Source organism: Amblyomma americanum, chromosome 1 (assembly GCF_052857255.1).
Source record: "Amblyomma americanum isolate KBUSLIRL-KWMA chromosome 1, ASM5285725v1, whole genome shotgun sequence".
In the NCBI taxonomy this organism is placed as follows: domain Eukaryota; kingdom Metazoa; phylum Arthropoda; class Arachnida; order Ixodida; family Ixodidae; genus Amblyomma; species Amblyomma americanum.
Window position 1 is genome coordinate 532,668,569 of NC_135497.1, and position 20,741 is coordinate 532,689,309.

At 49.3% G+C, this 20,741-nt stretch overlaps 17 non-coding genes across 17 annotated transcripts; all 17 read right to left on the reverse strand.

Annotated features, from left to right (window-relative positions):
* Positions 1-591: 591 nt before the first annotated feature.
* TRNAS-UGA (transfer RNA serine (anticodon UGA)) lies at positions 592-665 on the reverse strand. The gene has a single exon. It is a non-coding gene; the product is annotated as a tRNA-Ser (tRNA).
* Positions 666-2,058: 1,393 nt separating this feature from the next.
* Positions 2,059-2,132, reverse strand: TRNAS-UGA (transfer RNA serine (anticodon UGA)). The gene has a single exon. It is a non-coding gene; the product is annotated as a tRNA-Ser (tRNA).
* A 415-nt stretch (positions 2,133-2,547) lies between these two features.
* On the reverse strand, positions 2,548-2,624 carry TRNAS-CGA (transfer RNA serine (anticodon CGA)). Its single transcript has one exon. It is a non-coding gene; the product is annotated as a tRNA-Ser (tRNA).
* A 410-nt stretch (positions 2,625-3,034) lies between these two features.
* Positions 3,035-3,108, reverse strand: TRNAS-UGA (transfer RNA serine (anticodon UGA)). The gene has a single exon. It is a non-coding gene; the product is annotated as a tRNA-Ser (tRNA).
* Positions 3,109-5,485: 2,377 nt separating this feature from the next.
* TRNAS-UGA (transfer RNA serine (anticodon UGA)) lies at positions 5,486-5,559 on the reverse strand. Its single transcript has one exon. It is a non-coding gene; the product is annotated as a tRNA-Ser (tRNA).
* Positions 5,560-6,957: 1,398 nt separating this feature from the next.
* On the reverse strand, positions 6,958-7,031 carry TRNAS-UGA (transfer RNA serine (anticodon UGA)). The gene has a single exon. It is a non-coding gene; the product is annotated as a tRNA-Ser (tRNA).
* Positions 7,032-7,450: 419 nt separating this feature from the next.
* On the reverse strand, positions 7,451-7,524 carry TRNAS-UGA (transfer RNA serine (anticodon UGA)). The gene has a single exon. It is a non-coding gene; the product is annotated as a tRNA-Ser (tRNA).
* A 1,398-nt stretch (positions 7,525-8,922) lies between these two features.
* On the reverse strand, positions 8,923-8,996 carry TRNAS-UGA (transfer RNA serine (anticodon UGA)). Its single transcript has one exon. It is a non-coding gene; the product is annotated as a tRNA-Ser (tRNA).
* A 1,881-nt stretch (positions 8,997-10,877) lies between these two features.
* TRNAS-CGA (transfer RNA serine (anticodon CGA)) lies at positions 10,878-10,951 on the reverse strand. Its single transcript has one exon. It is a non-coding gene; the product is annotated as a tRNA-Ser (tRNA).
* A 902-nt stretch (positions 10,952-11,853) lies between these two features.
* On the reverse strand, positions 11,854-11,927 carry TRNAS-UGA (transfer RNA serine (anticodon UGA)). Its single transcript has one exon. It is a non-coding gene; the product is annotated as a tRNA-Ser (tRNA).
* A 1,886-nt stretch (positions 11,928-13,813) lies between these two features.
* Positions 13,814-13,887, reverse strand: TRNAS-UGA (transfer RNA serine (anticodon UGA)). Its single transcript has one exon. It is a non-coding gene; the product is annotated as a tRNA-Ser (tRNA).
* A 415-nt stretch (positions 13,888-14,302) lies between these two features.
* TRNAS-CGA (transfer RNA serine (anticodon CGA)) lies at positions 14,303-14,376 on the reverse strand. Its single transcript has one exon. It is a non-coding gene; the product is annotated as a tRNA-Ser (tRNA).
* Positions 14,377-15,278: 902 nt separating this feature from the next.
* Positions 15,279-15,352, reverse strand: TRNAS-UGA (transfer RNA serine (anticodon UGA)). The gene has a single exon. It is a non-coding gene; the product is annotated as a tRNA-Ser (tRNA).
* Positions 15,353-17,238: 1,886 nt separating this feature from the next.
* On the reverse strand, positions 17,239-17,312 carry TRNAS-UGA (transfer RNA serine (anticodon UGA)). Its single transcript has one exon. It is a non-coding gene; the product is annotated as a tRNA-Ser (tRNA).
* A 419-nt stretch (positions 17,313-17,731) lies between these two features.
* On the reverse strand, positions 17,732-17,805 carry TRNAS-UGA (transfer RNA serine (anticodon UGA)). Its single transcript has one exon. It is a non-coding gene; the product is annotated as a tRNA-Ser (tRNA).
* A 415-nt stretch (positions 17,806-18,220) lies between these two features.
* Positions 18,221-18,294, reverse strand: TRNAS-CGA (transfer RNA serine (anticodon CGA)). The gene has a single exon. It is a non-coding gene; the product is annotated as a tRNA-Ser (tRNA).
* Positions 18,295-20,667: 2,373 nt separating this feature from the next.
* TRNAS-UGA (transfer RNA serine (anticodon UGA)) lies at positions 20,668-20,741 on the reverse strand. Its single transcript has one exon. It is a non-coding gene; the product is annotated as a tRNA-Ser (tRNA).

Below are 20,741 nucleotides of genomic sequence, written 5' to 3' on the forward strand. Positions count from 1 at the left end.
GGAATGTTTTTTTATGTGTTGTGCTTACCAGTGGGATACTATAAAACTTAGATTAATAAATCGCTTAAAGAAAATTACTTATAAAGCAACAGAAAAAACAACCATGCTGCCGGTGGGATCCGAACCCACGACCTCCGAATATCGCGTCCGGTGCTCTTACCAACTGAGCTACGGCGACGGCTGTCCAATCTGCTGCTCTCGTGGGTATTTATGTTCATTGGGTGTTGCGAACCTTGAGAGTGTTCATCAGCGCCACCCTCGACCTTAGCGGCGGACGTAGCACGTCCTGTAATACCGCGACCCTGACGTGGAATGTCATCTAACGGCGAGGGCGGAAACTGTGCGAGAGCCCTCATAAGCTACCTATGGCATCAAGACTGCCAGAACCGAGACCATCGCTAAGCTATTAGCAGGTAAGTTAAAGGAAATGAGGGGCCCGTTTGACAAACGTATGAAGGGAGCCAACAGTCACCGAAACCAAGGTGCATAGGGGAATGTTGTTTTGTGTTGTGCTTACCAGTGGGATATTATAGTACTTAGATTAATAAATCGCTTAAAGAAAGTTACTTATAAAGCAACAGAAAACAACCATGCCGCCGGTGGGATCCGAACCCACGACCTCCGAATATCAGGTCCGGTGCTCTTACCAACTGAGCTACGGCGACGTCTGTCCAATCTGCTGCTCTCGTGGGTATTTATGTTCAGTGGGTGTAAGCGAACCTTGAGAGTGTTCACGAGCGCCACCCTCGATCATAGCGACGGACGTAGCACATCCTGTAATACCGCGAGCGTGATGTGGAACGTCATCTAACGGCGAGGGCGGAAACTGTGCGAGAGCCCTCTTAAGCTACCTATGGCATCAAGACTGCCAGAACCGAGACCCTCGCTAAGCTATTAGCAGGTAAGGTAAAGGAAATGAGGGGCCCGTTTGACAAACCTATGAAGGGAGCCAACAGTCACCGAAACCAAGGTGCATAGGGGAATGTTTTTGTGTTGTGCTTATCAGTGGGATATTATAGTACTTAGATTAATAAATCGCTTAAAGAAAATTGCTTATAAAGCAGCAGAAAAAATAACCATGCCGCCGGTGGGATCCGAACCCACGACCTCCGAATATCGCGTTCGGTGCTCTTACCAACTGAGCTACGGCGACGGCTGTCCAATCTGCTGCTCTCGAGGGTATTTATGTTCATTGGGTGTAAGCGAACCTTGAGAGTGTTCATCAGCGCCACCCTCGACCTTAGCGGCGGACGTAGCACGTCCTGTAATACCGCGACCCTGACGTGGAACGTCATCTAACGGCGAGGGCGGAAACTGTGCGAGAGCCCTCAAAAGCTACCTATGGCATCAAGACCGCCAGAACCGAGACGCTCGCTAAGCTATTAGCAGGTAAGTTAAAGGAAATGAGGGGCCCGTTTGACAAACGTATGAAGGGAGCCAACAGTCACCGAAACCAAGGTGCATAGGGGAATGTTTTTATGTGTTGTGCTTATCAGTGGGATATTATAGTACTTAGATTAAAAAATCGCTTAAAGAAAATTACTTATAAGGCAGCAGAAAAAACAACCATGCCGCCGGTGGGATCCGAACCCACGACCGCCGAATATCGCGTCCGGTGCTCTTACCAACTGAGCTACGGCAACGGCTGTCCAATCTGCTTCTCTCGTGGGTATTTATGTTCATTGGGTGTAAGCGAACCTCGAGAGTGTTCACGAGCGCCACCCTCGACCATAGCGACGGACGTAGCACATCCTGTAATACCGCGAGCGTGATGTGGAACGTCATCTAACGGCGAGGGCGGAAACTGTGCGAGAGCAATCTTAAGCTACCTATGGCGTCAAGACTCCCAGAACCCAGACCCTCGTTAAGCTATTAGCAGGTAAGTTAAAGGAAATGAGGGGCACGTTTGACAAACCTATGAAGGGAGCCAACAGTCACCGAAACCAAGGTGCAAAGGGGAATGTTTTTTGTGTTGTGCTTATCAGTGGGATATTATAGTACTTAGATTAATAAATCGCTTAAAGAAAGTTACTTATAAAGCAACAGAAAAAACAACCATGCCGCCGGTGGGATCCGAACCCACGACCTCCGAATATCAGGTCCGGTGCTCTTACCAACTGAGCTACGGTGACGTCTGTCCAATCTGCTGCTCTCGTGGGTATTTATGTTCATTGGGTGTAAGCGAACCTTGATAGTGTTCACGAGCGCCACCCTCGATCATAGCGACGGACGTAGCACATCCTGTAATACCGCGAGCGTGATGTGGAACGTCATCTAACGGCGAGGGCGGAAACTGTGCGAGAGCCCTCTTAAGCTACCTATGGCATCAAGACTGCCAGAACCGAGACCCTCGTTAAGCTATAAGCAGGTAAGAGAAAGAAAATGAGGGGCCCGTTTAACAAACCTATGAAGGGAGGCAACAGTCACCGAAACCAAGGTGCGTAGGGGAATGTTTTTATGTGTTGTGCTTATCAATAGGATATTATAGTACTTAGATTAATAAATCGCTTAAAGAATATACTTATAAAGCAGCAGAAAAAACAACCATGCCGCCGGTGGGATTCGAACCCACGACCTCCGAATATCGCGTTCGGTGCTCTTACCAACTGAGCTACGGCGATGGCTGTCCAATCTGCTGCTCTCGTGGGTATTTATGTTCATTGGGTGTAAGCGAACCTTGAGAGTGTTCACCAGCGCCACCCTCGACCTTAGCGGCGGACGTAGCACGTCCTGTAACACCGCGAGCGTGCCGTGGAACGTCATCTAAGGACGAGGGCGGAAACTGTGCGAGAGCCCTCTTAAGCTACCTATGGCATCAAGACTGCCAGAACCGAGACCCTCGTTAAGCTATTAGCAGGTAAGTTAAAGGAGATGAGGGGCCCGTTTGACAAACCTATGAAGGGAGCCAAGTCACCGAAACCGAGGTGCATAGGGGAATATTTTTGTGTTGTGCTTATCAGTGGGATATTATAGTACTTAGATTAATAAATCGCTTAAAGAAAGTTACTTATAAAGCAACAGAAAAAAACAACCATGCCGCCGGTGGGATCCGAACCCACGACCTCCGAATATCAGGTCCGGTGCTCTTACCAACTGAGCTACGGCGACGTCTGTCCAATCTGTTGCTCTCGTGGGTATTTATGTTCACTGGGTGTAAGCGAACCTTGAGAGTGTTCATCAGCGCCACCCTCGACCTTAGCGGCGGACGTAGCACGTCCTGTAATACCGCGACCCTGACGTGGAACGTCATCTAACGGCGAGGGCGGAAACTGTGCGAGAGCCCTCAAAAGCTACCTATGGCATCAAGACCGCCAGAACCGAGACGCTCGCTAAGCTATTAGCAGGTAAGTTAAAGGAAATGAGGGGCCCGTTTGACAAACGTATGAATGGAGCCAACAGTCACCGAAACCAAGGTGCATAGGGGAATGTTTTTATGTGTTGTGCTTATCAGTGGGATATTATAGTACTTAGATTAAAAAATCGCTTAAAGAAAATTACTTATAAAGCAGCAGAAAAAACAACCATGCCGCCGGTGGGATCCGAACCCACGACCGCCGAATATCGCGTCCGGTGCTCTTACCAACTGAGCTACGGCAACGGCTGTCCAATCTGCTTCTCTCGTGGGTATTTATGTTCATTGGGTGTAAGCGAACCTCGAGAGTGTTCACGAGCGCCACCCTCGACCATAGCGACGGACGTAGCACATCCTGTAATACCGCGAGCGTGATGTGGAACGTCATCTAACGGCGAGGGCGGAAACTGTGCGAGAGCACTCTTAAGCTACCTATGGCATCAAGACTCCCAGAACCCAGACCCTCGTTAAGCTATTAGCAGGTAAGTTAAAGGAAATGAGGGGCACGTTTGACAAACCTATGAAGGGAGCCAACAGTCACCGAAACCAAGGTGCAAAGGGGAATGTTTTTGTGTTGTGCTTATCAGTGGGATATTATAGTACTTAGATTAATAAATCGCTTAAAGAAAATTACTTATAAAGCAGCAGAAAAAACAACCATGCCGCCGGTGGGATCCGAACCCACGACCTCCGAATATCGCGTTCGGTGCTCTTACCAACTGAGCTACGGCGACGGCTGTCCAATCTGCTGCTCTCGAGGGTATTTATGTTCATTGGGTGTAAGCGAACCTTGAGAGTGTTCATCAGCGCCACCCTCGACCTTAGCGGCGGGCGTAGCACGTCCTGTAATACCGCGACCCTGACGTGGAACGTCATCTAACGGCGAGGGCGGAAACTGTGCGAGAGCCCTCAAAAGCTACCTATGGCATCAAGACCGCCAGAACCGAGACGCTCGCTAAGCTATTAGCAGGTAAGTTAAAGGAAATGAGGGGCCCGTTTGACAAACGTATGAAGGGAGCCAACAGTCACCGAAACCTAGGTGCATAGGGGAATGTTTTTTATGTGTTGTGCTTATCAGTGGGATATTGTAGTACTTAGATTAATAAATAGCTTAAAGAAAATACTTATAAAGCAAAAGAAAAAACAACCATGCCTCCGGTGGGATCCGAACCCACGACCGCCGAATATCGCGTCCGGTGCTCTTACCAACTGAGCTACGGCAACGGCTGTCCAATCTGCTGCTCTCGTGGGTATTTATGTTCATTGGGTGTAAGCGAACCTTGAGAGTGTTCACCAGCGCCACCCTCGACCATAGCGGCGGACGTAGCACATCCTGTAATACCGCGAGCGTCACGTGGAACGTCATCTAACGGTAAGGGCGGAAACTGTGCGAGAGCCCTCTTAAGCTACCTATGGCATCAAGACTGCCAGAACCGAGACCCTCGTTAAGCTATAAGCAGGTAAGATAAAGAAAATGAGGGGCCCGTTTGACAAACCTATGAAGGGAGGCAACAGTCACCGAAACCAAGGTGCATAGGGGAATGTTTTTATGTGTTGTGCTTATCAGTAGGATATTATAATACATAGATTAATAAAGCGCTTAAAGAAAATTACTTATAAAGCAGCAGAAAAAACAACCATGCCGCCGGTGGCATTCGAACCCACGACCTTCGAATATCGCGTTCGGTGCTCTTACCAACTGAGCTACGGCGACGGCTGTCCAATCTGCTGCTCTCGTGGGTATTTATGTTCATTGGGTGTAAGCGAACCTTGAGAGTGTTCACCAGTGCCACCCTCGACCTTAGCACCGGACGTAGCACGTCCTGTAATACCGCGAGCGTGACGTGGAACGTCATCTAAGGACGAGGGCGGAAACTGTGCGAGAGCCCTCTTAAGCTACCTATGGCATCAAGACTGCCAGAACCGAGACCCTCGCTAAGCTATTAGCAGGTAAGTTGAAGGAAATGAGGGGCCCCTTTGACAAACCTATGAAGGGAGCCAACAGTCACCGAAACAAAGGTGCACAGGGGAATGTTTTTTTATGTGTTGTGCTTACCAGTGGGATACTATAGTACTTAGATTAATAAATCGCTTAAAGAAAATTACTTATAAAGCAACAGAAAAAAACAACCATGCCGCCGGTGGGTTCCGAACCCACGACCTCCGAATATCAGGTCCGGTGCTCTTACCAACTGAGCTACGGCGACGTCTGTCCAATCTGCTGCTCTCGTGGGTATTTATGTTCATTGGGTGTAAGCGAACCTTGAGAGTGTTCACCAGCGCCACCCTCGACCATAGCGGCGGACGCAGCACGTCCTGTAATACCGCGAGCGTGACGTGGAACGTCATCTAACGGCGAGGGCGGAAACTTTGCGAGAGCCCTCTTAAGCTACCTATGGCATCAAGACTGCCAGAACCGAGACCCTCGCTAAGCTATTAGCAGGTAAGTTAAAGGAAATGAGGGGCCCGTTTGACAAACCTATGAAGGGAGCCAACAGTCACCGAAACCAAGGTGCATAGGGGAATGTTTTTATGTGTTGTGCTTATCAGTGGGATATTATAGTACTTAGATTAAAAAATCGCTTAAAGAAAATTACTTATAAAGCAGCAGAAAAAACAACCACGCCGCCGGTGGGATCCGAACCCACGACCGCCGAATATCGCGTCCGGTGCTCTTACCAACTGAGCTACGACGACGGCTGTCCAATCTGCTGCTCTCGTGGGTATTTATGTTCATTGGGTGTAAGCGAACCTTGAGAGTGTTCACCAGCGCCACCCTCGACCTTAGCGGCGGACGTAGCACGTCCTGTAATACCGCGAGCGTGACGTGGAACGTCACCTAACGGCGAGGGCGGAAACTGTGCGAGAGCCCTCATAAGCTACCTATGGCATCAAGACTGCCAGAACCGAGACCCTCGCTAAGTTATTAGCAGGTAAGTTAAAGGAAATGAGGGGCCCGTTTGACAAACCTATGAAGGGAGCCAACAGTTACCGAAACAAAGGTGCACAGGGGAATGTTTTTTTATGTGTTGTGCTTACCAGTGGGATACTATAAAACTTAGATTAATAAATCGCTTAAAGAAAATTACTTATAAAGCAACAGAAAAAACAACCATGCTGCCGGTGGGATCCGAACCCACGACCTCCGAATATCGCGTCCGGTGCTCTTACCAACTGAGCTACGGCGACGGCTGTCCAATCTGCTGCTCTCGTGGGTATTTATGTTCATTGGGTGTTGCGAACCTTGAGAGTGTTCATCAGCGCCACCCTCGACCTTAGCGGCGGACGTAGCACGTCCTGTAATACCGCGACCCTGACGTGGAATGTCATCTAATGGCGAGGGCGGAAACTGTGCGAGAGCCCTCATAAGCTACCTATGGCATCAAGACTGCCAGAACCGAGACCATCGCTAAGCTATTAGCAGGTAAGTTAAAGGAAATGAGGGGCCCGTTTGAGAAACGTATGAAGGGAGCCAACAGTCACCGAAACCAAGGTGCATAGGGGAATGTTGTTTTGTGTTGTGCTTACCAGTGGGATATTATAGTACTTAGAATAATAAATCGCTTAAAGGAAGTTACTTATAAAGCAACAGAAAAAAACCACCATGCCGCCGGTGGGATCCGAACCCACGACCTCCGAATATCAGGTCCGGTGCTCTTACCAACTGAGCTACGGCGACGTCTGTCCAATCTGCTGCTCTCGTGGGTATTTATGTTCACTGGGTGTAAGCGAACCTTGAGAGTGTTCACGAGCGCCACCCTCGATCATAGCGACGGACGTAGCACATCCTGTAATACCGCGAGCGTGATGTGGAACGTCATCTAACGGCGAGGGCGGAAACTGTGCGAGAGCCCTCTTAAGCTACCTATGGCATCAAGACTGCCAGAACCGAGACCCTCGCTAAGCTATTAGCAGGTAAGGTAAAGGAAATGAGGGGCCCGTTTGACAAACCTATGAAGGGAGCCAACAGTCACCGAAACAAAGGTGCACAGGGGAATGTTTTTTTATGTGTTGTGCTTACCAGTGGGATACTATAGTACTTAGATTAATAAATCGCTTAAAGAAAATTACTTATAAAGCAACAGAAAAAAACAACCATGCCGCCGGTGGGTTCCGAACCCACGACCTCCGAATATCAGGTCCGGTGCTCTTACCAACTGAGCTACGGCGACGTCTGTCCAATCTGCTGCTCTCGTGGGTATTTATGTTCATTGGGTGTAAGCGAACCTTGAGAGTGTTCACCAGCGCCACCCTCGACCATAGCGGCGGACGCAGCACGTCCTGTAATACCGCGAGCGTGACGTGGAACGTCATCTAACGGCGAGGGCGGAAACTTTGCGAGAGCCCTCTTAAGCTACCTATGGCATCAAGACTGCCAGAACCGAGACCCTCGCTAAGCTATTAGCAGGTAAGTTAAAGGAAATGAGGGGCCCGTTTGACAAACCTATGAAGGGAGCCAACAGTCACCGAAACCAAGGTGCATAGGGGAATGTTTTTATGTGTTGTGCTTATCAGTGGGATATTATAGTACTTAGATTAAAAAATCGCTTAAAGAAAATTACTTATAAAGCAGCAGAAAAAACAACCACGCCGCCGGTGGGATCCGAACCCACGACCGCCGAATATCGCGTCCGGTGCTCTTACCAACTGAGCTACGACGACGGCTGTCCAATCTGCTGCTCTCGTGGGTATTTATGTTCATTGGGTGTAAGCGAACCTTGAGAGTGTTCACCAGCGCCACCCTCGACCTTAGCGGCGGACGTAGCACGTCCTGTAATACCGCGAGCGTGACGTGGAACGTCACCTAACGGCGAGGGCGGAAACTGTGCGAGAGCCCTCATAAGCTACCTATGGCATCAAGACTGCCAGAACCGAGACCCTCGCTAAGCTATTAGCAGGTAAGTTAAAGGAAATGAGGGGCCCCTTTGACAAACCTATGAAGGGAGCCAACAGTTACCGAAACAAAGGTGCACAGGGGAATGTTTTTTTATGTGTTGTGCTTACCAGTGGGATACTATAAAACTTAGATTAATAAATCGCTTAAAGAAAATTACTTATAAAGCAACAGAAAAAACAACCATGCTGCCGGTGGGATCCGAACCCACGACCTCCGAATATCGGGTCCGGTGCTCTTACCAACTGAGCTACGGCGACGGCTGTCCAATCTGCTGCTCTCGTGGGTATTTATGTTCATTGGGTGTTGCGAACCTTGAGAGTGTTCATCAGCGCCACCCTCGACCTTAGCGGCGGACGTAGCACGTCCTGTAATACCGCGACCCTGACGTGGAATGTCATCTAATGGCGAGGGCGGAAACTGTGCGAGAGCCCTCATAAGCTACCTATGGCATCAAGACTGCCAGAACCGAGACCATCGCTAAGCTATTAGCAGGTAAGTTAAAGGAAATGAGGGGCCCGTTTGACAAACGTATGAAGGGAGCCAACAGTCACCGAAACCAAGGTGCATAGGGGAATGTTGTTTTGTGTTGTGCTTACCAGTGGGATATTATAGTACTTAGAATAATAAATCGCTTAAAGAAAGTTACTTATAAAGCAACAGAAAAAAACCACCATGCCGCCGGTGGGATCCGAACCCACGACCTCCGAATATCAGGTCCGGTGCTCTTACCAACTGAGCTACGGCGACGTCTGTCCAATCTGCTGCTCTCGTGGGTATTTATGTTCACTGGGTGTAAGCGAACCTTGAGAGTGTTCACGAGCGCCACCCTCGATCATAGCGACGGACGTAGCACATCCTGTAATACCGCGAGCGTGATGTGGAACGTCATCTAACGGCGAGGGCGGAAACTGTGCGAGAGCCCTCTTAAGCTACCTATGGCATCAAGACTGCCAGAACCGAGACCCTCGCTAAGCTATTAGCAGGTAAGGTAAAGGAAATGAGGGGCCCGTTTGACAAACCTATGAAGGGAGCCAACAGTCACCGAAACCAAGGTGCATAGGGGAATGTTTTTGTGTTGTGCTTATCAGTGGGATATTATAGTACTTAGATTAATAAATCGCTTAAAGAAAATTACTTATAAAGCAGCAGAAAAAATAACCATGCCGCCGGTGGGATCCGAACCCACGACCTCCGAATATCGCGTTCGGTGCTCTTACCAACTGAGCTACGGCGACGGCTGTCCAATCTGCTGCTCTCGAGGGTATTTATGTTCATTGGGTGTAAGCGAACCTTGAGAGTGTTCATCAGCGCCACCCTCGACCTTAGCGGCGGACGTAGCACGTCCTGTAATACCGCGACCCTGACGTGGAACGTCATCTAACGGCGAGGGCGGAAACTGTGCGAGAGCCCTCAAAAGCTACCTATGGCATCAAGACCGCCAGAACCGAGACGCTCGCTAAACTATTAGCAGGTAAGTTAAAGGAAATGAGGGGCCCGTTTGACAAACGTATGAAGGGAGCCAACAGTCACCGAAACCAAGGTGCATAGGGGAATGTTTTTATGTGTTGTGCTTATCAGTGGGATATTATAGTACTTAGATTAAAAAATCGCTTAAAGAAAATTACTTATAAGGCAGCAGAAAAAACAACCATGCCGCCGGTGGGATCCGAACCCACGACCGCCGAATATCGCGTCCGGTGCTCTTACCAACTGAGCTACGGCAACGGCTGTCTAATCTGCTTCTCTCGTGGGTATTTATGTTCATTGGGTGTAAGCGAACCTCGAGAGTGTTCACGAGCGCCACCCTCGACCATAGCGACGGACGTAGCACATCCTGTAATACCGCGAGCGTGATGTGGAACGTCATCTAACGGCGAGGGCGGAAACTGTGCGAGAGCAATCTTAAGCTACCTATAGCATCAAGACTCCCAGAACCCAGACCCTCGTTAAGCTATTAGCAGGTAAGTTAAAGGAAATGAGGGGCACGTTTGACAAACCTATGAAGGGAGCCAACAGTCACCGAAACCAAGGTGCAAAGGGGAATGTTTTTGTGTTGTGCTTATCAGTGGGATATTATAGTACTTAGATTAATAAATCGCTTAAAGAAAATTACTTATAAAGCAGCAGAAAAAACAACCATGCCGCCGGTGGGATCCGAACCCACGACCTCCGAATATCGCGTTCGGTGCTCTTACCAACTGAGCTACGGCGACGGCTGTCCAATCTGCTGCTCTCGAGGGTATTTATGTTCATTGGGTGTAAGCGAACCTTGAGAGTGTTCACCAGCGTCACCCTCGACCTTAGCGGCGTACGTAACACGTCCTGTAATACCGCGCGCGTGACGTGGAACGTCACCTAACGGCGAGGGCGGAAACTGTGCGAGAGCCCTCATAAGCTACCTATGGCATCAAGACTGCCAGAACCGAGACCCTCGCTAAGCTATTAGCAGGTAAGTTAAAGGAAATGAGGGGCCCCTTTGACAAACCTATGAAGGGAGGCAACAGTCACCGAAACCAGGGTGCGTAGGGGAATGTTTTTATGTGTTGTGCTTATCAGTAGGATATTATAGTACTTAGATTAATAAATCGCTTAAAGAATATACTTATAAAGCAGCAGAAAAAACAACCATGCCGCCGGTGGGATTCGAACCCACGACCTCCGAATATCGCGTTCGGTGCTCTTACCAACTGAGCTACGGCGACGGCTGTCCAATCTGCTGCTCTCGTGGGTATTTATTTTCATTGGGTGTAAGCGAACCTTGAGAGTGTTCACCAGCGCCACCCTCGACCTTAGCGGCGGACGTAGCACGTCCTGTAACACCGCGAGCGTGCCGTGGAACGTCATCTAAGGACGAGGGCGGAAACTGTGCGAGAGCCCTCTTAAGCTACCTATGGCATCAAGACTGCCAGAACCGAGACCCTCGTTAAGCTATTAGCAGGTAAGTTAAAGGAGATGAGGGGCCCGTTTGACAAACCTATGAAGGGAGCCAAGTCACCGAAACCGAGGTGCATAGGGGAATATTTTTGTGTTGTGCTTATCAGTGGGATATTATAGTACTTAGACTAATAAATCGCTTAAAGAAAATTACTTATAAAGCAGCAGAAAAAACAACCATGCCGCCGGTGGGATCCGAACCCACGACCTCCGAATATCGCATTCGGTGCTCTTACCAACTGAGCTACGGCGACGGCTGTCCAATCTGCTGCTCTCGAGGGTATTTATGTTCATTGGGTGTAAGCGAACCTTGAGAGTGTTCATCAGCGCCACCCTCGACCTTAGCGGCGGACGTAGCACGTCCTGTAATACCGCGAGCGTGATGTGGAACGTCATCTAACGGCGAGGGCGGAAACTGTGCGAGAGCCCTCTTAAGCTACTATGGCATCAAGACTGCCAGAACCGAGACCCTCGTTAAGCTATAAGCAGGTAAGAGAAAGAAAATGAGGGGCCCGTTTGACAAACGTATGAAGGGAGCCAACAGTCACCGAAACCAAGGTGCATAGGGGAATGTTGTTTTGTGTTGTGCTTACCAGTGGGATATTATAGAACTTAGATTAATAAATCGCTTAAAGAAAGTTACTTATAAAGCAACAGAAAAAAACAACCATGCCGCCGGTGGGATCCGAACCCACGACCTCCGAATATCAGGTCCGGTGCTCTTACCAACTGAGCTACGGCGACGTCTGTCCAATCTGCTGCTCTCGTGGGTATTTATGTTCACTGGGTGTAAGCGAACCTTGAGAGTGTTCACGAGCGCCACCCTCGATCATAGCGACGGACGTAGCACATCCTGTAATACCGCGAGCGTGATGTGGAACGTCATCTAACGGCGAGGGCGGAAACTGTGCGAGAGCCCTCTTAAGCTACCTATGGCATCAAGACTGCCAGAACCGAGACCCTCGCTAAGCTATTAGCAGGTAAGTTAAAGGAAATGAGGGGCCCGTTTGACAAACCTATGAAGGGAGCCAACAGTCACCGCAACCAAGGTGCATAGGGGAATGTTTTTGTGTTGTGCTTATCAGTGGGATATTATAGTACTTAGATTAATAAATCGCTTAAAGAAAATTACTTATAAAGCAGCAGAAAAAACAACCATGCCGCCGGTGGGATCCGAACCCACGACCTCCGAATATCGCGTTCGGTGCTCTTACCAACTGAGCTACGGCGACGGCTGTCCAATCTGCTGCTCTCGAGGGTATTTATGTTCATTGGGTGTAAGCGAACCTTGAGAGTGTTCATCAGCGCCACCCTCGACCTTAGCGGCGGACGTAGCACGTCCTGTAATACCGCGACCCTGACGTGGAACGTCATCTAACGGCGAGGGCGGAAACTGTGCGAGAGCCCTCAAAAGCTACCTATGGCATCAAGACCGCCAGAACCGAGACGCTCGCTAAGCTATTAGCAGGTAAGTTAAAGGAAATGAGGGGCCCGTTTGACAAACGTATGAAGGGAGCCAACAGTCACCGAAACCAAGGTGCATAGGGGAATGTTTTTATGTGTTGTGCTTATCAGTGGGATATTATAGTACTTAGATTAAAAAATCGCTTAAAGAAAATTACTTATAAAGCAGCAGAAAAAACAACCATGCCGCCGGTGGGATCCGAACCCACGACCGCCGAATATCGCGTCCGGTGCTCTTACCAACTGAGCTACGGCAACGGCTGTCCAATCTGCTTCTCTCGTGGGTATTTATGTTCATTGGGTGTAAGCGAACCTCGAGAGTGTTCACGAGCGCCACCCTCGACCATAGCGACGGACGTAGCACATCCTGTAATACCGCGAGCGTGATGTGGAACGTCATCTAACGGCGAGGGCGGAAACTGTGCGAGAGCACTCTTAAGCTACCTATGGCATCAAGACTCCCAGAACCCAGACCCTCGTTAAGCTATTATCAGGTAAGTTAAAGGAAATGAGGGGCACGTTTGACAAACCTATGAAGGGAGCCAACAGTCACCGAAACCAAGGTGCAAAGGGGAATGTTTTTGTGTTGTGCTTATCAGTGGGATATTATAGTACTTAGATTAATAAATCGCTTAAAGAAAATTACTTATAAAGCAGCAGAAAAAAACAACCATGCCGCCGGTGGGATCCGAACCCACGACCTCCGAATATCGCGTTCGGTGCTCTTACCAACTGAGCTACGGCGACGGCTGTCCAATCTGCTGCTCTCGAGGGTATTTATGTTCATTGGGTGTAAGCGAACCTTGAGAGTGTTCACCAGCGTCACCCTCGACCTTAGCGGCGTACGTAACACGTCCTGTAATACCGCGCGCGTGACGTGGAACGTCACCTAACGGCGAGGGCGGAAACTGTGCGAGAGCCCTCTTAAGCTACCTATGGCATCAAGACTGCCAGAACCGAGACCCTCGCTAAGCTATTAGCAGGTAAGTTAAAGGAAATGAGGGGCCCCTTTGACAAACCTATGAAGGGAGCCAACAGTCACCGAAACAAAGGTGCACAGGGGAATGTTTTTTTATGTGTTGTGCTTACCAGTGGGATACTATAGTACTTAGATTAATAAATCGCGCAAAGAAAATTACTTATAAAGCAACAGAAAAAAACAACCATGCCGCCGGTGGGTTCCGAACCCACGACCTCCGAATATCAGGTCCGGTGCTCTTACCAACTGAGCTACGGCGACGTCTGTCCAATCTGCTGCTCTCGTGGGTATTTATGTTCATTGGGTGTAAGCGAACCTTGATAGTGTTCACCAGCGCCACCCTCGACCATAGCGGCGGACGCAGCACGTCCTGTAATACCGCGAGAGTGACGTGGAACGTCATCTAACGGCGAGGGCGGAAACTTTGCGAGAGCCCTCTTAAGCTACCTATGGCATCAAGACTGCCAGAACCGATACCCTCGCTAAGCTATTAGCAGGTAAGTTAAAGGAAATGAAGGGCCCCTTTGACAAACCTATGAAGGGAGCCAACAGTCACCGAAACCAGGGTGCGTAGGGGAATGTTTTTATGTGTTGTGCTTATCAGTAGGATATTATAGTACTTAGATTAATAAATCGCTTAAAGAATATACTTATAAAGCAGCAGAAAAAACAACCATGCCGCCGGTGGGATTCGAACCCACGACCTCCGAATATCGCGTTCGGTGCTCTTACCAACTGAGCTACGGCGACGGCTGTCCAATCTGCTGCTCTCGTGGGTATTTATTTTCATTGGGTGTAAGCGAACCTTGAGAGTGTTCACCAGCGCCACCCTCGACCTTAGCGGCGGACGTAGCACGTCCTGTAACACCGCGAGCGTGCCGTGGAACGTCATCTAAGGACGAGGGCGGAAACTGTGCGAGAGCCCTCTTAAGCTACCTATGGCATCAAGACTGCCAGAACCGAGACCCTCGTTAAGCTATTAGCAGGTAAGTTAAAGGAGATGAGGGGCCCGTTTGACAAACCTATGAAGGGAGCCAAGTCACCGAAACCGAGGTGCATAGGGGAATATTTTTGTGTTGTGCTTATCAGTGGGATATTATAGTACTTAGACTAATAAATCGCTTAAAGAAAATTACTTATAAAGCAGCAGAAAAAACAACCATGCCGCCGGTGGGATCCGAACCCACGACCTCCGAATATCGCGTTCGGTGCTCTTACCAACTGAGCTACGGCGACGGCTGTCCAATCTGCTGCTCTCGAGGGTATTTATGTTCATTGGGTGTAAGCGAACCTTGAGAGTGTTCATCAGCGCCACCCTCGACCTTAGCGGCGGACGTAGCACGTCCTGTAATACCGCGAGCGTGATGTGGAACGTCATCTAACGGCGAGGGCGGAAACTGTGCGAGAGCCCTCTTAAGCTACTATGGCATCAAGACTGCCAGAACCGAGACCATCGTTAAGCTATAAGCAGGTAAGAGAAAGAAAATGAGGGGCCCGTTTGACAAACGTATGAAGGGAGCCAACAGTCACCGAAACCAAGGTGCATAGGGGAATGTTGTTTTGTGTTGTGCTTACCAGTGGGATATTATAGAACTTAGATTAATAAATCGCTTAAAGAAAGTTACTTATAAAGCAACAGAAAAAAACAACCATGCCGCCGGTGGGATCCGAACCCACGACCTCCGAATATCAGGTCCGGTGCTCTTACCAACTGAGCTACGGCGACGTCTGTCCAATCTGCTGCTCTCGTAGGTATTTATGTTCACTGGGTGTAAGCGAACCTTGAGAGTGTTCACGAGCGCCACCCTCGATCATAGCGACGGACGTAGCACATCCTGTAATACCGCGAGCGTGATGTGGAACGTCATCTAACGGCGAGGGCGGAAACTGTGCGAGAGCCCTCTTAAGCTACCTATGGCATCAAGACTGCCAGAACCGAGACCCTCGCTAAGCTATTAGCAGGTAAGTTAAAGGAAATGAGGGGCCCGTTTGACAAACCTATGAAGGGAGCCAACAGTCACCGCAACCAAGGTGCATAGGGGAATGTTTTTGTGTTGTGCTTATCAGTGGGATATTATAGTACTTAGATTAATAAATCGCTTAAAGAAAATTACTTATAAAGCAGCAGAAAAAACAACCATGCCGCCGGTGGGATCCGAACCCACGACCTCCGAATATCGCGTTCGGTGCTCTTACCAACTGAGCTACGGCGACGGCTGTCCAATCTGCTGCTCTCGAGGGTATTTATGTTCATTGGGTGTAAGCGAACCTTGAGAGTGTTCATCAGCGCCACCCTCGACCTTAGCGGCGGACGTAGCACGTCCTGTAATACCGCGACCCTGACGTGGAACGTCATCTAACGGCGAGGGCGGAAACTGTGCGAGAGCCCTCAAAAGCTACCTATGGCATCAAGACCGCCAGAACCGAGACGCTCGCTAAGCTATTAGCAGGTAAGTTAAAGGAAATGAGGGGCCCGTTTGACAAACGTATGAAGGGAGCCAACAGTCACCGAAACCAAGGTGCATAGGGGAATGTTTTTATGTGTTGTGCTTATCAGTGGGATATTATAGTACTTAGATTAAAAAATCGCTTAAAGAAAATTACTTATAAAGCAGCAGAAAAAACAACCATGCCGCCGGTGGGATCCGAACCCACGACCGCCGAATATCGCGTCCGGTGCTCTTACCAACTGAGCTACGGCAACGGCTGTACAATCTGCTTCTCTCGTGGGTATTTATGTTCATTGGGTGTAAGCGAACCTCGAGAGTGTTCACGAGCGCCACCCTCGACCATAGCGACGGACGTAGCACATCCTGTAATACCGCGAGCGTGATGTGGAACGTCATCTAACGGCGAGGGCGGAAACTGTGCGAGAGCACTCTTAAGCTACCTATGGCATCAAGACTCCCAGAACCCAGACCCTCGTTAAGCTATTATCAGGTAAGTTAAAGGAAATGAGGGGCACGTTTGACAAACCTATGAAGGGAGCCAACAGTCACCGAAACCAAGGTGCAAAGGGGAATGTTTTTGTGTTGTGCTTATCAGTGGGATATTATAGTACTTAGATTAATAAATCGCTTAAAGAAAATTACTTATAAAGCAGCAGAAAAAAACAACCATGCCGCCGGTGGGATCCGAACCCACGACCTCCGAATATCGCGTTCGGTGCTCTTACCAACTGAGCTACGGCGACGGCTGTCCAATCTGCTGCTCTCGAGGGTATTTATGTTCATTGGGTGTAAGCGAACCTTGAGAGTGTTCACCAGCGTCACCCTCGACCTTAGCGGCGTACGTAACACGTCCTGTAATACCGCGCGCGTGACGTGGAACGTCACCTAACGGCGAGGGCGGAAACTGTGCGAGAGCCCTCTTAAGCTACCTATGGCATCAAGACTGCCAGAACCGAGACCCTCGCTAAGCTATTAGCAGGTAAGTTAAAGGAAATGAGGGGCCCCTTTGACAAACCTATGAAGGGAGCCAACAGTCACCGAAACAAAGGTGCACAGGGGAATGTTTTTTTATGTGTTGTGCTTACCAGTGGGATACTATAGTACTTAGATTAATAAATCGCGCAAAGAAAATTACTTATAAAGCAACAGAAAAAAACAACCATGCCGCCGGTGGGTTCCGAACCCACGACCTCCGAATATCAGGTCCGGTGCTCTTACCAACTGAGCTACGGCGACGTCTGTCCAATCTGCTGCTCTCGTGGGTATTTATGTTCATTGGGTGTAAGCGAACCTTGATAGTGTTCACCAGCGCCACCCTCGACCATAGCGGCGGACGCAGCACGTCCTGTAATACCGCGAGAGTGACGTGGAACGTCATCTAACGGCGAGGGCGGAAACTTTGCGAGAGCCCTCTTAAGCTACCTATGGCATCAAGACTGCCAGAACCGATACCCTCGCTAAGCTATTAGCAGGTAAGTTAAAGGAAATGAGGGGCCCCTTTGACAAACCTATGAAGGGAGCCAACAGTCACCGAAACCAAGGTGCACAGGGGAATGTTTTTTTATGTGTTGTGCTTACCAGTGGGATATTATAAAACTTAGATTAATAAATCGCTTAAAGAAAGTTACTTATAAAGCAAAAGAAAAAAACAACCATGCCGCCGGTGGGATCCGATCCCACGACCTCCGAATATCAGGTCCGGTGCTCTTACCAACTGAGCTACGGTGACATCTGTCCAATCTGCTGCTCTCGTGGGTATTTATGTTCATTGGGTGTAAGCGAACCTTGATAGTGTTCACGAGCGCCACCCTCGATCATAGCGACGGACGTAGCACATCCTGTAATACCGCGAGCGTGATGTGGAACGTCATCTAACGGCGAGGGCGGAAACTGTGCGAGAGCCCTCTTAAGCTACCTATGGCATCAAGACTGCCAGAACCGAGACCCTCGTTAAGCTATAAGCAGGTAAGAGAAAGAAAATGAGGGGCCCGTTTGACAAACCTATGAAGGGAGGCAACAGTCACCGAAACCAAGGTGCGTAGGGGAATGTTTTTATGTGTTGTGCTTATCAGTAGGATATTATAGTACTTAGATTAATAAATCGCTTAAAGAATATACTTATAAAGCAGCAGAAAAAACAACCATGCCGCCGGTGGGATTCGAACCCACGACCTCCGAATATCGCGTTCGGTGCTCTTACCAACTGAGCTACGGCGACGGCTGTCCAATCTGCTGCTCTCGTGGGTATTTATGTTCATTGGGTGTAAGCGAACCTTGAGAGTGTTCACCAGCGCCACCCTCGACCTTAGCGGCGGACGTAGCACGTCCTGTAACACCGCGAGCGTGCCGTGGAACGTCATCTAAGGACGAGGGCGGAAACTGTGCGAGAGCCCTCTTAAGCTACCTATGGCATCAAGACTGCCAGAACCGAGACCCTCGTTAAGCTATTAGCAGGTAAGTTAAAGCAGATGAGGGGCCCGTTTGACAAACCTATGAAGGGAGCCAAGTCACCGAAACCGAGGTGCATAGGGGAATATTTTTGTGTTGTGCTTATCAGTGGGATATTATAGTACTTAGATTAATAAATCGCTTAAAGAACATTACTTATAAAGCAGCAGAAAAAACAACCATGCCGCCGGTGGGATCCGAACCCACGACCTCCGAATATCGCGTTCGGTGCTCTTACCAACTGAGCTACGGCGACGGCTGTCCAATCTGCTGCTCTCGAGGGTATTTATGTTCATTGGGTGTAAGCGAACCTTGAGAGTGTTCATCAGCGCCACCCTCGACCTTAGCGGCGGACGTAGCACGTCCTGTAATACCGCGACCCTGACGTGGAACGTCATCTAACGGCGAGGGCGGAAACTGTGCGAGAGCCCTCAAAAGCTACCTATGGCATCAAGACCGCCAGAACCGAGACGCTCGCTAAGCTATTAGCAGGTAAGTTAAAGGAAATGAGGGGCCCGTTTGACAAACGTATGAAGGGAGCCAACAGTCACCGAAACCAAGGTGCATAGGGGAATGTTTTTATGTGTTGTGCTTATCAGTGGGATATTATAGTACTTAGATTAAAAAATCGCTTAAAGAAAATTACTTATAAAGCAGCAGAAAAAACAACCTTGCCGCCGGTGGGATCCGAACCCACGACCGCCGAATATCGCGTCCGGTGCTCTTACCAACTGAGCTACGGCAACGGCTGTCCAATCTGCTTCTCTCGTGGGTATTTATGTTCATTGGGTGTAAGCGAACCTCGAGAGTGTTCACGAGCGCCACCCTCGACCATAGCGACGGACGTAGCACATCCTGTAATACCGCGAGCGTGATGTGGAACGTCATCTAACGGCGAGGGCGGAAACTATGCGAGAGCACTCTTAAGCTACCTATGGCATCAAGACTCCCAGAACCCAGACCCTCGTTAAGCTATTAGCAGATAAGTTAAAGGAAATGAGGGGCACGTTTGACAAACCTATGAAGGGAGCCAACAGTCACCGAAACCAAGGTGCAAAGGGGAATGTTTTTGTGTTGTGCTTATCAGTGGGATATTATAGTACTTAGATTAATAAATCGCTTAAAGAAAATTACTTATAAAGCAGCAGAAAAAACAACCATGCCGCCGGTGGGATCCGAACCCACGACCTCCGAATATCGCGTTCGGTGCTCTTACCAACTGAGCTACGGCGACGGCTGTCCAATCTGCTGCTCTCGAGGGTATTTATGTTCATTGGGTGTAAGCGAACCTTGAGAGTGTTCACCAGCGTCACCCTCGACCTAAGCGGCGTACGTAACACGTCCTGTAATACCGCGCGCGTGACGTGGAACGTCACCTAACGGCGAGGGCGGAAACTGTGCGAGAGCCCTCATAAGCTACCTATGGCATCAAGACTGCCAGAACCGAGACCCTCGCTAAGCTATTAGCAGGTAAGTTAAAGGAAATGAGGGGCCCCTTTGACAAACCTATGAAGGGAGCCAACAGTCACCGAAACCAAGGTGCACAGGGGAATGTTTTTTATGTGTTGTGCTTACCAGTGGGATATTATAGTACTTAGATTAATAAATCGCTTAAAGAAAATTACTTATAAAGCAACAGAAAAAACAACCATGCTGCCGGTGGGATCCGAACCCACGACCTCCGAATATCGCGTCCGGTGCTCTTGCCAACTGAGCTACGGCGACGGCTGTCCAATCTGCTGCTCTCGTGGGTATTTATGTTCATTGGGTGTTGCGAACCTTGAGAGTGTTCATCAGCGCCACCCTCGACCTTAGCGGCGGACGTAGCACGTCCTGTAATACCGCGACCCTGACGTGGAATGTCATCTAACGGCGAGGGCGGAAACTGTGCGAGAGCCCTCATAAGCTACCTATGGCATCAAGACTGCCAGAACCGAGACCATCGCTAAGCTATTAGCAGGTAAGTTAAAGGAAATGAGGGGCCCCTTTGACAAACCTATGAAGGGAGCCAACAGTCACCGAAACCAAGGTGCACAGGGGAATGTTTTTTTATGTGTTGTGCTTACCAGTGGGATATTATAAAACTTAGATTAATAAATCGCTTAAGGAAAGTTACTTATAAAGCAACAGAAAAAAACAGCCATGCCGCCGGTGGGATCCGAACCCACAACCTCCGAATATCAGGTCCGGTGCTCTTACCAACTGAGCTACGGTGAC